Source organism: Callithrix jacchus, chromosome 7 (genome assembly GCF_049354715.1).
Source record: "Callithrix jacchus isolate 240 chromosome 7, calJac240_pri, whole genome shotgun sequence".
NCBI lineage: Eukaryota > Metazoa > Chordata > Mammalia > Primates > Cebidae > Callithrix > Callithrix jacchus.
Genome location: NC_133508.1, coordinates 57,276,442 through 57,286,867, shown reverse-complemented (window position 1 = coordinate 57,286,867; position 10,426 = coordinate 57,276,442). Strand labels below are relative to the sequence as shown.

Sequence of the window (10,426 nt, the reverse complement as noted above, 5' to 3'; positions counted from 1 at the left end):
TCCTTGCCACATGGTTCTCCAAATAGGGCAGCTCACACCACGGCCGTGGCTTCCACCAGAGCAGGCAGGGAGGGAACAAAAGAGGGCTGGTGAGCAATTAGGAAGCCAGGAGCTTTAGGAGCCCAATGTTTAAATGGCATCTCAACACGTTTCTTGTATTCTATTCCTTAGAAGCAAGTCTCTAGGTCCAGTGCACACTAATGGGGAGACCAGTACACAAGGTCATGGATACCAGGAGGTGAGGACCATCGGTTGCCTAAGACAGGCTGTAAGGATTATGAACCCAGAAGGGCCATGAGCGTCAGAACCAAAGCCTGGATGCCCAAATCGGCCTTGACCTTATCCCAAGGTAAGGAGAACTGACAGGCATCTTGGGGACCTCGCAGGGGTGAGGCGCCTGCAAAGGTCTTGGTGGGCAGGAGGTGGGAGGGAGATGGAAATAGAGGGTGTGGTTCCCCTTATTACTTAGGGAAACTCTGTGGAAGATCGTTGCTGTTCTCATTACGGAGGGACCATTCTTCATGATTGGTTTTCACTGTGCTATCACGTGCAAGCTAACCTTTATTTAATGTTTACTTTTTTGTCCAACTCTGGACTAAGAACTTCACCCACCTGATCTCGTTGAATCCTCCCTCTCTGAGGTCAGACCTGGGGGCCACTGTCAAGATGAGGAAGCTTAGGTGAGGAGAGGTTGAGTAATTTGCCTGAGGACACACAGCTATTAAATGATGTCACTGCAATTCATCAGACACTGAGTCCTTATCTGCCAGGAAATCAAAATCATCTCAGCTCAGTGAATGTGAAGTGTTCAGGGAGGCTTGAAGACGGGCATTCACTCACAATCTTAATACCCTACCCCTTTCACACAAAGCCTTAAGTTCCTCACCCTAAAATTTTCTTGGTACTCAATTTTCATCACTGCCAGCATTTATAAACCTCCTTTGGGTCATGGAGGCATTGGAGAAAGCACATTCTTTTGTTGTTGTTGTTGTGGAGACAGAGTCTTAGTCTGTTGCCCAGGCTGGAGTGCAGTGGCATGATCTCTGTTCACTGCAACTTCTGCCTCCCAGGTTCAAGTAATTCTCCTGCCTCAGCCTCCTAAGTAGCTGGGACTACAGGCGTTGGCCACCATCATTTGTGTTTTTAGTAGAGACAAGGTTTCACCATGTTGGTCAGGCTGCTCTCGAACTCCTGACCTCAAATGATCCACCCATCTCGGTCTCCCAAAGGGCTGGGATTACAGGCGTGAGCCACTGTGCCGGGCCAACATATTCTTTTTCCTCCAAAATATTTACCCATGCGTTCAAACCCACATTTGGCACATGATTTGAGGAGGCGACTGACTTCCTGCAGGGCCCCAGGATGGATTCTCATTGGCTCCCCTTGGGTCATGTGCCCACTCTGGAACCAATCACGGCAGCCTAAGGGATTTGGTGCTCAGGCTGGCGGGATCTTTCGGGATCACGGCATCCCATTCCCTCATTTTCCAGTTGGAGGAATTGAAGACTAGAGAAGACTGACTTGCTCAAGGTTATACAGCCTTGATGGGCCCAGGTCAGACTCAAGCAGTAAGGTGTGGCTGTCCCTCAGCCTGCAGGTTCCTCCCAAGCTGGGGTGTGTCTGATTTATTGATGTATTATGCACTAGAGAAATCTATCTGAAGCCCCTCCCCCCGCCAAGGGGACTGAGTGTGAATCTATGGAAGTTACAGATAGTTTTTGCCCAAGTGAGACCCTGGAGTCTCATTCTGCAGGAAGTTAATAGATATTCCATGAAAAAACGGAAGTCTCCATGAGGAAATAAGTTTGTGAAACACTGAGCAAAGTGAACTGGTTTCTCTGCATTACAATTTCTCAGGATTCTTTATGGGCTCAGTGCAATGAGTCCTCTGACAGGAAGATACAGTATGTCGCGTTTCCCAAGCTTGTTTGACCATAGAATCCTTTTTGTTAAGTGTAATTTTTGAAGGATTAGTGTTCAGGGAAACCCACTTTGGAAGGTAGGGTGGTCAGAGAAGTCTTCCTGGAGGAGGTGGCACCTCAGCTATGTTCAAGGATGGAGGACTGGGAGAAACAAATGAGAGCAAAGAAGGCATCCCATAGGCATCACTGGGGAAAGCACTGACTCAACTTTATAGCACATATAAGTGGAAAGACTTACATAGGTCAGGATCCCATTGGACACAAACCTCAGAAAGGCAGTTCAGACTGACTTAGGCGAAAAGGGGAATTTATTGTTCCATGTAACTGATTTCAGGCATGGCTGGATCCAGGTCTTGAGTCATACCCTCAGTATTGGCTTTGTCCTCAAGCATGCTTTCTTCTGAGGCCCCCCCGTGACCATCTCCAGGCTCACATGCTACCAGTTAGCAACCTCTGCCAGAAGAGAAATGCTTTTGTATGACAGTTTCAACCAAGAACCCCAGGATGGGTGCTCATTGGCTTAACTTGGGTCATGCGCCCACCTTGGTACCAGTTATTGCAGCCTAGAGGATTTGGTGCTCTGACTGGCCAGAGCCTTAGGCATCATTGCATCCCATGCTCTCATTTGACAGGTGGAGAAACTGGAACCCAGAGGGGAAGAGAGAGTTGCTCAACGTCACACAGCAAGTGAGTGGCACAGTGAAGACAGGAATGCCCGGTTCTAGAGCTCTTGCTGCTGCAGGTGGTGCCCGGGGGGCAGTTAGACCAGCGTGGGCCGAGCAGACACCCACTGGTGCCTTTGAGTTGGGAGTCGTGGCAGAGCCGTGCCTAGGGAACTCTGGGAAATGAGGCTGGAAAGGACGGAAGTTCCCTGACTTTAAAGGACCTGACAGGCTGCGGAACAGCCCCCTGATTGAGTTGGCTCTGAACACTTACAGGCTTGGCTGTGGTCAGGGAAGACAAAGGGAGCAGACCAGAGGCAGAGAAGGGGACTGGCGCCCTGGCTTCCCGTGGGGATGGGTGTGGCAGGGAAGTATACAAGGAAAGATCCATCAAATGGGGGTTTGTCTGAGTCTGGGTGTCCAGCCAATTCTTCCTTCTCGCTGAGTTTCTACATCCGAGTGGTTCCTGGACCTCTTGATGCTACCTTCTGATTGTGTAGAAACCACCCGCTTCTCTCTGGTTCAACTGACCCCATCCTAATCCCAGCCACTGTCCCCCCGTGCCCATGCCTGGCAGCTGGCAGCAGCATTTCAAATGTTGTCGGCATTTGCATTCTTGCTCTCTGACCTCAGCCTATAGCAATCTGCGTGCTTTTTTTTTTGAGACAGACTCTCATTCTGTTGCTGGAGCGCTGGAGATTGAGCATAGTGGCTCAATCTTGGCTCACTGACACGGCTGCCTCCTGGGTTCAAGTTATTCTCCTGCCTCAGCCTCCCAAGTAGCTGGGATTACAGGCATGTGCCACCACACCTGGCTACTTTTTTTTTTTTTTTGTATTTTTAGTAGTGGTTTCACCATTTTGGCCAGGCTGATCGCAAACTCCTGACCTCAGGTGATCCACTCACCTCAGCTTTCCAGAGTGCTGGGATTACAGGTGTGAGCCATTGTGCCTGGCCTGGGTGCTCTTTTAGAAACCCAAATCAGCTGTCCTCACTAAAGTGTTCAATGGCTCTCCATTGCCTTCACGATAAAATCCAAACTGGCTGCTCAGCACCTCCCTACAGGCAGTCTCTGTACCACACTCCAGGCACATGGGGTTCTCCTTTCAGCTCCTTCTTACCTCTGAGCTTTTGCACATGCTGTTCCATCTGCCTGGAACTCTTCTTTTCCCTCTTCACCTGGCTAAATCCTGATATTCCTTCAAATTTCAGCTCAGTGTCCCTTCCTGTCCTTTAAGAACTCTTTTCTCGTACCTTCCTTAAGACTGGACTGGGTCACCTGCTACCTGACAGCACTACCTACCTCCCCGGGAGTTGAGGAAATGAGGAAGCTGAGATGCAGAGAAGGAAGGGACCCTTCCAAAGTCACGGGGCTAGTAAATGGCAGCGCTGGATTAAATTCAGCTCAACAAATGTGTATGGAGCACTTACTATGGGCCAGGCTCTGTACCAGACCCTGTGGTTACGATGACAAATCAGACCAAGTACCCCACCCCAGAGGAGTGCTCAGACTGGCAGAGGAGACAGACTGGAAAAAGGGGCAAGGATGGGGACCTAATCTCAGTGTATTAGTCTGTTTTTACACTGCTATAAAGAAATGGCTGAGACGGAGTAATTTATAAAGAGAAGAGGCTCTGCAGGCTGTACAGAAAGCATCAGGAAACTTACAATTATGGTGGAAGGAGAAGGGGGAGCAGGCACTTCTCATGGTTGGAGCAGGAGGAAGAGAGAGAAAGAGAGAGAGAGCGCGCGCGCGCGAGAGACACGGCGGGGTGGGGGGGAGGGGAGAGGGGAGGTGCCACAATCTTTTAAATGACCAGATATCCTGAGAACTGTATCACAAAAGCAGCAGCATAGGGATGGTGCTACGCCATTCGTGAAGGACCCACCCCCACGATCCATCACCTCCCACCAGGCTCTACCTTCAACACTGGGAATTACAACTGAACACGATATTTGGGTGGGGACACAGATGCCAACCATATCACTCAGGGAGGCAGGGAAGGCTCCAGAAGCGGGTGAAGTCTGTGGTGAGACTTGATGAAAAGACGTCCAAGCATGTGTGTGACAATTCATTTATGAATTGAATGAATGAATATGCACATTTGCATCTTTGGGGATACAGATGTCAGGGGTGTGCGCCCGTGTGGAAGTAGGTGTTTGAGTGAACTGTGCATGTGAGTGGCATTTTGCATACAAAAATATGCTGTGTGTACAGACATGCATGTAAACAGGTGCACTGACGTTGAGTATAGGTATGTGAGTAGAAAACTGGATTTGCCTTGTCTATCCAAGTATACAGAGCTAGTGGGAAGAGACTGCCTGTTCAACTTTGGCCTCTGTCACTTACACGTTGGGCAAGGTACCTCTTGGTCCGCTTCTTCATCCATAAAATAAGGACAATGGTAGTATCTCCCTGTCTTGGGTTGGGTTGCTGAGACGCAGGGCCCAAGACAGACATTCTTACCGAAGTGATTTATGGTGGGAGAAGCTGCAAGCCAGTGTGGGAAACAGGATAGAGCTGGAGGAGAAGCTCAAAGCTGAGATGCGAAGTCAGCCGGTGTCTAGTCTCAGCCTGATCCCACGGGGACCTCTGAATCATAAATGGCTTCACAGAGGTGGCCCGCCATAAGAGGAGGAGGCCAGCCCTTGCCAGTCATCAGTTGGCCATACCCTCCTAGCCCTCACCTGGAGGAAGACTTATCTCCTAGGCATTTCCAGAGAAGGGGCCGCTGCCCCCAGGCCTTTATGAGGCCACGCCCTTGCTGCTCTTGCTTCTCAAATGGGACCTGAGAGAGTGTAGTATCGGTCTCCCCTGGGAGCATGTCAGAAATGCATCCCCCAGACCTGCTGATTCAGACTGTGTACTCTAGCACGATCCTCAGGCCCAGACACTTTAACATTTGAGTGTTAAACCACTCACAGGCTCGCTGTGAGAAGGCATACAGAGCGCTCAGAGCAGCATCTGGCCCACAGCGGTGCTGTTATTATTATATGCATCTAGGAGTGTTGTGCGTGTTTGCTCACCCAGATACTTAATATGCAGAAATAAATGCGTGCAAGGAGGACCGGCTAGAACATTAGCAGGATCCATTACAAAATGAAAACGTGGGCTTCTTGGTCAAAAATTAGACAGCAGAGCCTTCAAGCAAGCAGGAGCCCTTCTGAACTGGAGGCCTTGGTGACCCTAGGCTTTCTTTTCTGTGGTGACTTGGGCCCTCCTTATGGCTTTACAGGTGAGAACAGCTGGGAGAAGGGTACCGGCGCTGAGTGTTGGACTTGAGTCTCCGGTCCCCCAGGGGCCCTGCCCCCAGCCCACTGGGACATGCTCACTCCCTGGCCCTGCACACCCGCCTTGATGCCGACTTTGGGGCATCATTGAGAATTCGAAGCTGAGAAATGTTCTCTTGTATATGCACATTGCAAAGAGGCATCTGAGCATATTCCCCCCATGAGTCGTGAGTATCCATTCCCAGGGTACTCTGACTGCTCGGGAGAAGGGGTGTGAAATTTAATTTGCACTAATTATCCCAAAGTGAGAGGAGCGGGAAATGAGCTGGCTCGGCACATTCGGCCTCTTCCAGCGGCTCCCCGTTCCCCAGGTTGCAGTTTATTTATGTGAAAGTGGTGGGGGTGGGGTGGAGGTGCTGTTTCTATGACAACTGCAGCTGCTGGGATTTTGGGGTGGCTTGGCAGGGAGGGAGAAAGGGAGGGTTGGGGCAGAGCTGGGCATGTGTGTCCTTGTGACTGTGGGGGCCAGCTGGAAGCCCCGACTGACTGATGGGTGAGAAGATGCCAGGAGGAGAGGGAGAGAGTTCTTCTCAGCCCCTTTCAGCTGGGAGAGGGCTTTGGGCAGGAGATGGGCTGTCCAAATCAGCAATTCCCTGGGGCAGGGATGTCCCCCAGGGCTAGGCTAGCTTGAGGGCAGAAACCCAGGGTGGCAGCTGGGAGAGTGAGCACAAGAGGGGAGAAGGGACTCCAGGGCCCAGGACAAAGTGCCCGGCCTGCCTCCTCTAGCTCCTTTCCCCCTCCCTTCCTCAGCTCCACCTTTCTCTTCCCATCTCTTCTCTCTCCCCTTCCTCACCTCCTCCCTCCGGCAACCTTCCTTTCCTTTCCCCTTCCTGGCCCTAGCCACAGACTCTTCCTGCCACCACTAGAGGGCGCTGGGGTGCTATGGTCGCCCTGGGAGGGATTTAGCAGCCTAAGACCCTCCAAGGGCACCTCTCGAGGTGAAGGTGGGCAGCGGGAGGAGGCCCCCAGCACCTGGGTCTTCCACAGAGCGGGGCTGATTCTAGCCTGTCTGGAGCCTGGGGCAGGTCTGGGCTGTCCCCAACGACTGAGGATGGATGGCACAGGGACCTTCAGGTTTGACGGGGAGGGTGCGTCTGTGGGGCTTGAATTTGCACCCCAACCCTCCAGCTTGTTTTCTCTTCTGCGAAAGGGGGGCAACCACTCCCTGCTCAGAGGCTGCTGTGAGGACTGGATGGAATCACATGGGAATTGCTCGCAATGCGCAAGGAACGTTCCTTGGCCTTAGAGGTCATTCTGTCAGTCAACAAATGTTTACTGGACACCTCCAATATGCTAGGGACTCTGCTGGGCACTGGGGATGGCAGGGATCAAGGTGGAGCAGGGCTTAGCATCACGGATCTTTCAACCTAACAGGGATGAAAATATTATACATAAGGGAAAATCATTTGGAAATTAATCGCAAATTCTTGTTTTTGAGATGGGGTCTTGCCGTGTTGCCCAGCCTAGAGTGCAGTGGCATGATCACGGCTCACTGCAGCCTCAATCTTCCAGGCTCAAGAAATCCTCCCACCTCAGCCTCCCAAGTAGTGGAGATGACAGGCTCACACCACCATGTCCAGCTAATTTTTTATGTTTTGTAGAGATAGGGTCTCCCTGTGTTGCCTAGGCTGGTCTTGAACTTCGGGGCTCAAGCAGTCCTCCCACCTTGGCCTCCCAAAGTGCTGAGGTTATAGACATGAACCACTTTGCCTAGCCTGTAAATTCTTAAGTAGTTGCAAATATGTGGACTGTGTTACAAAAGAGAAGTTCTGGGTACAGACCAGGGGGTTATCTGGGTCTGAAATTAAGCTGCAGCTGAAGGGTGAATAGGTTCCTTCTTTCCCATGAGAGAGGCAAGAGGGAAGGGCCTGCAGGCTGAAGGAAGGGCAGATGCAAAGCCAGGGCAGGGGGAGGGAGAACAGGATGGATCCCAGGCCCCAGGGGTTTGGTGGAGGGTTGAGAGAGAAGGAACAGAGTGTGAGATAAACTGGGGAGTGGCCAGGGGCCGGGCTGCCCGGAGGGTATGGAAGGGCCGGCTGCCTGGAGGGTATGGGAGCAGGTAAGATCCCGGGCAGTGGCACTGCAAAGTGGAAGGCCCAGCTGCCTTTTTATGACAGACGGAGGAGGCGTTTTCAAAGTGATGACAACGTTTCTGAACAGGAAAGTGGGTCTCTCTTCTTCCCCAACAGTCTTAGAGCATCTAAAAATAAAGCAGGCATCAAGAGAGCATCCCAGCAGTGCCACCACAACACAGGGCTCGAACGTGGACGGGAGAGGGGCCTTAGTGGACCCGGAGGCTGAGCTGGCCTCACAGCATTGGTGCTGGGGGAGGATGGACGGTTAGGATCCTGGGTCTTTGGCCCCACAGCCTAGGCTGTGGCCCGAGGTCTCAGTCTACCCATCTGTGAAATGAGGGGGAGCTGGTCCTGACTGCCTCCCAGGGACCTCGTGAAAAGCCGCTGTGAACTCTTCGCAGAGAGGAGGTGTGCTGGTGCCGCCATCCAGGTTTGTGGGCTTGCCCATCACGCTGGTCTTTCTGTAACCATAGGCAGGAAGACAAATGATTTTGGAGCTCCTACTGTGATGTAAGCCCCGTGCTGGGTAGGGTAGGGGTTCAGAAGCAAAAGCTGTATTTTCAGCATCAGGGAGCTCTAGTGGAGAGGCAAGATTCACGCATGCAATAATGACGACTGTCGTAGAAAAAGAAAAGCCTGTAGGTCCCCCTTCCTCCCTCCTTATCTCCCACTGTCTATCTCAGCATTTCCTGGGGCCAACTCTGCTCGGGGTACTGTGTAAAGGAATCCACAGCCATCGACTTCCCTTCATCCTTGCCATGTCTCTGAAACGTGAGTATTTTTTTAAAAAATATTTATTTTTCTTTATTTCTATAGAGACAGGGTCTTGCTGTGTTGGCCAGGCTGGTCTCAAACTTCCATCTCAGCCTCCCAAAGTGTTGGGCTTACACTGGGCCCAGCCTGGAAAGTGAGTATTCTTGTCCCCAGTTTACAGATGAAAAAACTGAGGTTCAGAAACGTTGAGTGACTGTCCCGAGGTCATGTAGTTACTAAATGTCAGATCTAGAATTAGGTAGACTCCAAGTCTGCCTGTCTGAATTCAAACCTAATGATGTATGCGAACTCATGCCTGGCTTTCCCTGTGGTCATCGAGGTATCTGCGTGTCGCGGAAAGATAGTGGAAGAGGGAGAGGGATTCTAAGATTCTTTTAAAATGTCAAGATTTCGGGGGAAGTGAGGGCCCAGGGGTCACTCTTCGTTTTTTATTTTTTGGAGATGGAGTCTCGCTCTGTTGCCCAGGCTGGAGTGCAATGGCGCAATCTCGGCTCACTGCAACCTCTGCCTCCCGGGTTCAAGCGATTCTCCTGCCTCAGCCTCCTGAGTAGCTTGGATTACAGGTTCGCGTCACCACGCCTGGGTAATTTTTGTATTTTTAGTAGAGAAGAGGTTTCACCATATTGGCGATGCTGGTCTCAGACTCCTGACCTCAAGTGATCCAACTGCCTCGGTCTCTCAAAGTTCTGGAATTACAGGTGTAAGCCACCATGCCCAGCCACCAGTGGACACTCTTTAGTGCTAATTTGTAGCTTTTCTGGTGCTGCACTTGGGTGTCTAAGGAGAAAGTAATAAGGCGACATGTGTGAACACGAAGGGAACAGGGAGCATCCAGGTTGAGGGTGTGGCATGAGCGGCAGAAGGGCACTGGCACTAGCAGGAGGGAGCAGGCAGGGAAGGCGGCATGCAGACGCTTTGGTTGGAGAGCTGGCTCGGTGGTGAACTCAGTCACTGTGTGATCCCTAGTGAGTCCTTTCTCTTCGAGGTTTTCATCTCTCATCCGTGCAATAAGAATAGTGGACTAGGTGGTGGCTAAGGTCTCTTCCAGATTAAAAAGCCACTGCTGACTCTTACCTGGAGTTTGATGTGGGGCAGCCCTAACTGGCCTCAGAGGCCCAAGGGTAGTCCTGAAGTCCGATTCTACATCTGGCTTCAAACGCAGAGAGGTGGCGAGGACCGAAACCCTCTGGTGAGGTGGAGTGCTGCAGGGCTGGACCAGCCTGTTTTGAACCACTGCCTGCAGCTCCCATGGAGCCTGCGGAGTCATTTCTCCAAGTTAGAGCCTTCATTGTCTCGTGATGAATTTGGGCTTCTCACCATGACTCACATCCTGGAATGAGCTGAGCTCAAACATGGCTTCTATTGCTCAGAGAAGGGGCTCCCCTTTCCCAAGTTTCTTCCGTGCCTCCTTCTGTGAGTTGGAAAGCTCTGTAGTGAATAGAGTGCCGGTCTGGGAGATGGCCAGACTTGGGATCTTACCCTGGCTCTTTTTAGCTTTGTGGCCCCAGGCAAGCTGCTAAACCTCCCTGAGACTCAATTTCCTCATCTGTAGCATGGGGATAAACCCACCTGCCCCCCAGGGCCCTTGAGTAGATTACAGGAGGATGTCCGTGTAGGTGCCTGGTACAGAGCAGGTGTTCACCTAAGGCCTGCGGATTCTGGATCAGTTGACAGTTTCCCCAGCAGGGGGCCGGTCGCCGCT

General features: G+C 51.7%; 1 long non-coding RNA gene across 1 annotated transcript in view; it reads left to right on the top strand.

The window, feature by feature from the left end:
• The first annotated feature begins 8,088 nt into the window (after window positions 1–8,088).
• Window positions 8,089–10,426, top strand: part of LOC118155357 (uncharacterized) — a 55,613-nt gene continuing 53,275 nt past the window's right edge. Inside the window, exons 1-2 of the long non-coding RNA XR_004745779.3 lie at window positions 8,089–8,380; window positions 8,634–8,721. This is a non-coding gene — a long non-coding RNA (uncharacterized LOC118155357). The remainder of the gene's footprint in view (window positions 8,381–8,633; window positions 8,722–10,426) is intronic.